The sequence below is a fragment of the Lathyrus oleraceus genome, chromosome 3, assembly GCF_024323335.1.
Source record: "Lathyrus oleraceus cultivar Zhongwan6 chromosome 3, CAAS_Psat_ZW6_1.0, whole genome shotgun sequence".
Taxonomy (NCBI): Eukaryota; Viridiplantae; Streptophyta; class Magnoliopsida; order Fabales; family Fabaceae; genus Lathyrus; species Lathyrus oleraceus.
In genome coordinates this window covers 86,914,360-86,920,173 of record NC_066581.1, presented here as the reverse complement: position 1 = coordinate 86,920,173, position 5,814 = coordinate 86,914,360, and the positions used below count along the sequence as shown (strand labels likewise).

At 37.0% G+C, this 5,814-nt stretch overlaps 1 non-coding gene across 1 annotated transcript; it reads right to left on the bottom strand.

The window, feature by feature from the left end:
* Positions 1-1,820: 1,820 nt before the first annotated feature.
* On the bottom strand, positions 1,821-1,893 carry TRNAR-CCU (transfer RNA arginine (anticodon CCU)). The gene has a single exon. It is a non-coding gene; the product is annotated as a tRNA-Arg (tRNA).
* Between the last annotated feature and the right edge of the window lie 3,921 nt (positions 1,894-5,814).

Here is a 5,814-nt window from a genome sequence, read left to right as displayed (position 1 = left end):
TGAAAAATAAAAATTAACTAAGTTAGTTTATAATTTAATTTAATATTTAAAACATAATATATATTACGATATAACTTACTTGAAATTATATTGTATTTCAAACATTATATTTATCATTTATTTTCATATTTATTAATTAAAATAAAAACAGATTTCACATTCAATAACTTTATTAATTTAATTCCAATAAAAAAAGTCATAAAAGGTAAGCATTAAATTGAATAGTCTGAGTATCCACTACATCATTATTCACTTTTTTTTTTTTCGTCATCAATTCAATATTAACTTTAAAACATATTTAGATCACATTGATTTAAATACTCAATCTTATTTCTCTCAACCACTTTGAACGTCTCTTTTCTCTTTCTCTATTCATCTTTTTTTTCCACATTCTCTTTTCCTCTATGTTTCTTTATTATTTATTTTATTTCAATTTATGACTCACTCTTTCTATAATATCGTCCTCGATTTTTTAAAATTTCTGAGTGTATCATCTTCTACCAATTTCATATCATATTCTTTCCTTTATTATCGCTTTCAAATATATCTTTTTCTTTCTCTCTTAAATGATCTTATCAGCAACGATGATGAAAAGGATAATTTTATGATTTTGAAGGTTGTTACGAGGGAAAGATAATATAGACAACATGTTGTTAATGACAACATTTTTGAAATCTCGCCTAGGAGACGCGACTAAAGTCTACCTTAAGAACTTAGTTCAAAGTCTTGTATGAGGCCTTGATAGAAGTCCTATCCGAGAGGTCCAACGCCTCGCTTGAGGAACTAATAGTCTCGTCAGCCCGGATCAATTTAACTTCACAAGTAGGAATAAGAGTTCCCATAAAACAGGGTATTTAAACTCCTCTTCTAAGGGACTTAGAGATTACTTAGGCAGGATCCAACATATGAATCTCCCAAGAGGTATAAATGAAATCTAGCATAAGAAACTTAGTTTAAAGTTTCGTTTGAGGGCTTGATAGAAGTCCCGCACAAGAGGTCTAACGCCTTGCATGAAGGACTTAATGTCTCTTCATCCATTCTCAATCTAAATTTACCTATGGGACTAAGAGTTCTCATCAAATAGGAAATTAAAACTTCTCGCCTAATGGATTTAGAGTTTCCTCGGGCGGAATCTGACATATGAATCTTGCCTAAGAGGCGCGACTAAATTCTAGCTTAAGAGACTTAGTTCAGAGACTTGTTTGAGGGCTTAAAATACGCTTTGCTCGAGAGGTCCAAATCCTCGCGTTAGGGACTTATAGTCTCTTCAGCCAGGCTCAATATAATTTCACCTTTGGGACTAAGAGTTCCCATCAAACAGGTTATCTAACCTCCTTGTCCAAGGGACTTGGAGTTTCCTCAGGCAGGATCCAACATATGAATCTCACCCAAGAGGTACGACTGAAGTCTAGCCTAAGAGACTATGTTCAAATTCATGTCTTAGGCTTGATAGAAGTCCCACCCAGCAGGTGTAATTCCTTGCTTAAGGAACTTAATAGTTTTATCAGCCATGCTCATTATAACTTTGCATGTGGGACTAAGAGCTCCCATAAAGCAGACTATCTAAACTCCTCTGCCTACGTACTTGGAGTTTTCCATGGCAGAATCCAAAATATGAATCAAGCCAAAGAGGCGCGACTAAAGTCTAGCTTAGGAGACTTTGTACAAAGTCTCGTTTGAGGATCATTTTTTTATTCTTTTAAACTTTTTTTATATAAAAATATATGAAAGAATAAAATAAACCATTTACGTGAAAATCTATTGTATAATTTTGATTTATGTTAGGCAATTATTTAATTTTTTCAGAACAAAACCGTTGTCGCGCTAGATAGGGGTCAAACCTATGACTTTCTGCTTAGGAAACAGACGCTCTATCCACTGAGCTACAAGCGCTGACAAATAAAAATTAACTAAGTTAGTTTATAATTTAATTTAATATTTAAAACATAATATATATTACGATATAACTTACTTGAAATTATATTGTATTTCAAACATTATATTTATCATTTATTTTCATATTTATTAATTAAAATAAAAACAGATTTCACATTCAATAACTTTATTAATTTAATTCCAATAAAAAAAGTCATAAAAGGTAAGCATTAAATTGAATAGTCTGAGTATCCACTACATCATTATTCACTTTTTCTTTTCTTTTTTTTTTCGTCATCAATTCAATATTAACTTTAAAACATATTTAGATCACATTGATTTAAATACTCAATCTTATTTCTCTCAACCACTTTGAACGTCTCTTTTCTCTTTCTCTATTCATCTTTTTTTTCCACATTCTCTTTTCCTCTATGTTTCTTTATTATTTATTTTATTTCAATTTATGACTCACTCTTTCTATAATATCGTCCTCGATTTTTTAAAATTTCTGAGTGTATCATCTTCTACCAATTTCATATCATATTCTTTCATTTATTATCGCTTTCAAATATATCTTTTTCTTTCTCTCTTAAATGATCTTATCAGCAACGATGATGAAAAGGATAATTTTATGATTTTGAAGGTTGTTACGAGGGAAAGATAATATAGACAACATGTTGTTAATGACAACATTTATGAAATCTCGCCTAGGAGACGCGACTAAAGTCTACCTTAAGAACTTAGTTCAAAGTCTTGTATGAGGCCTTGATAGAAGTCCTATCCGAGAGGTCCAACGCCTCTGTCATACGGTGAACTGACTTGGGGTGTTTTGCTTTTTATCGCAATGTCGCGGATAGCAAGAGTCGCCACCGACTTTTCTTTTATCCAATAAGGAAAGGTGGAAAAGAACAGGAAAGACCTCAATAGATTTCGGGTTCGGGAGGTACATTATACAAAGGGAAGGTGTTAGCACCCTTTGTATCCATGGTTATCCATGGGCTCTTAATTGCTGGATCACTTATATTTTTGTCTGAAAAGTGTTGGTGAATTGTTTAAAAATGTTTCGAAAAGAGAGTTTAACTTTGTAATGATTCTCGTATGAATGTATACAAAGTATTTATCTCGTTTGATTTTGGAAAACAGTTTAGAAAAATATAACTTGGTAATGATTCTAGTATGAATGTATACCAAGTGGTGATTTTCTAGGACTTGCAAAGTGTGAGGGTGGAAAATGTTTTAGGTTATGATCCAGTAATTGAGAGTTATACCTTCCTAAGGTCGTTATGGGCATTTCCTATCCTTGTGAGGATAAAACTGTCCTTACTATTGAGAAGTAAGTAGTTTTATCCTTTGGATGTAAAAGGGTCATCGTAGGGTCATCGATAGGTCATTGAAGGCAATAGTTGTAGGGATACCTTAGCATTCGGAGGGACGATCATCATTTAACCGTAGGCTACACCGAAGGGTCATCGAGGGACAAAATCATATATTCGAAGGCAACACCCGAGGGACTATGATTTATTTTATGATGATTTAATCGAAGGGTCTTTGCTAAGTGTATCCCTACATTCGCGGGACATGACCGTAATACCGTAATCGTAGGGTAACAAAGAGAGGTCCAAGATCACTTATTTAAAGGTCATATTTTAAAGTTAATTAGGTAATTAGGATGAATCTCCACATTAAAATCAATACATTAAAAATAATACATTAAAATTAATACATTAAAATTAATTATTAAAATTAACACATTAAAATTAATTAAGCAATTTAGGGTGAGCCTCCACAAGGGTATCCCACAAATAAAGTGGAAGACCTAACGGCGGTCTTTTTTTCTGGGACATATGAACCTTTGCAAAATTCAACAAACGGGTTAGCATACCAAATCAGGGTGCAATCGAGGATTACACCGCAAAAGAAATCACAACAGTAATAGGATCAAATAAACAATGCCTGGCTATGATAAAACATGAATGAAAAGTCAGAACAGAAAAGTTGGCTACTGTCAGGTTCGCGCCTGCCTCGCCTAGCGAAGGCTTAGCGAATACTCGCTGCATGCTCGCTTAGCGATGTGCTAGCGAACGGCTGCGGATTCCGGTTTTAATAACGATATAATGGCAGCAAGCTTCACACTTTATAGCATTCATTACAGAGATTATGTGGTTAGACATTCAACGGTTCATGCATACTTAAATTCATATGTGAAACTTAAGATAGTTTCATAAATTCAATCATGATACCATGTGCAAATTAAGAACATAGAGTAGTAATAGCAATGCCAACCTGTTTGTAATCGAATTGTAACCTTGAATTGGCTGATCGGATCGAATTGAGCGGAAGTGACCTTGCCGCCGCCGGCTTTTCCTTCAGGGCTTCCTTCAGGGTTTTCCGTCTGTGAGCGCTAGGGTTTGCTTGCTAGAGTTCTTCTCTCTCCTTTTTTTCGTCCTCTTTTCATTACTGAAGTGCTGGTATTTATAATGCCCTTTTTCATGACCTAATGGGCTCAGAACGAAACCCGAAATTTTTTGTTGTCTGTCAGCTTCGCTAGGCGAGCTGGTAGCGAACGTTTGCTTCGCTAGGCGAGCGTGTAGCGAACGTTCGCTAGGCGAGCGTGTAGCGAACGTAACGTTCGCTAGGCGAGCGTGTAGCGAACAGGCCAATTTGGGCCATTTTCTGGATTGGGCCATTCGTGAGCTGGGCCTTTGTCCCTTTAAGATCAGTGCCATAAAATGAGTCGGAATGCCCCTGGAAAATGTCTTGAACTATTGATGGGCAAATTTTGGGGTATGACAGCTGCCCCTGTTCAATATTCTTGAACCGAGAGAGTTAGGATGGTATGTACGCCATTCGTGGTCTGGAGGTGGAAGATTATTGAACACTTAGAACGCCCCAAAAATTTGCATTTGTCAATTAGGTTAGTCTTGATGAAGATGGGCTTAAAGGTACCATCCAGGAAGTTTGATGATGAGAGCTTCAGATTGTGTCGTATGTTAGACGATATCTGAAGACATGGGTGTCATACCGGGTCGTACGTTAGACCGTATAGTGAGTCCTCCATTATGCTGTCGACTTCGCCGGGGAGTCAGAGTGTGTTATACGCTGCTGGGGATAAAGAATCAGAATGGATCACACGCTAGACCGTATCTGAATACCAGAGTGAGTTGTTCATTAGGCGGATGACCTTGCTGGGGAGGAAAGATCAGAATGGATCGTACACTAGATCTTATCCAAGTTGCGGAATGAGCCGTTCGTTAGGCTGTGCTTGGGGATGAGAGGTCAGAATGGATCGTACGCTAGATCGCATACTAGGTAGCACCTGAGGACTTGAAGGTCTAATTGGGTCGTACATTAGACTGTATGTGAGCAGAATCAGCCGTCCGTTAGGCTGGATCTGATGATGAAAAGGGGGTAGTCGTACGCTAGACTACAATTCAGAAATGTACCTGTCACTAGGTAGCATCTGAGCAGATGAAGGTCTAACTGGGTCGTACATTAAACCGTATCTGTCACTAGGTAGCATCTGAGGAGATGAAGGTCTAACTTGGTCGTACATTAGACTGTATTCGGGCAGCATCTGGTCTAACTTGGTCGTACATTAGACTGTATTTGAGCAACATCTGGTCTAACTTGGTCGTACATTAGACTGTATTTGAGCAGCATCTGGTCTAACTTGGTCGTACATTAGACTGTATTTGAGCAGCATCTGGTCTAACTTGGTCGTACATTAGACTGTATTTGGGCAGAATCCGAGGACTTGACGGTCTAACTTGGTCGTACATTAGACTGTCACTGAGCAGAATCTGGTCTAACTTGATCGTACATTAGACTGTATCTGGGCAGAATCCGAGGACTTGACGGTCTAACTTGGTCGTACATTAGACTGTCACTGAGCAGAATCTGGTCTAACTTGGTCGCACATTAGACTGTATCTGGGCAGAA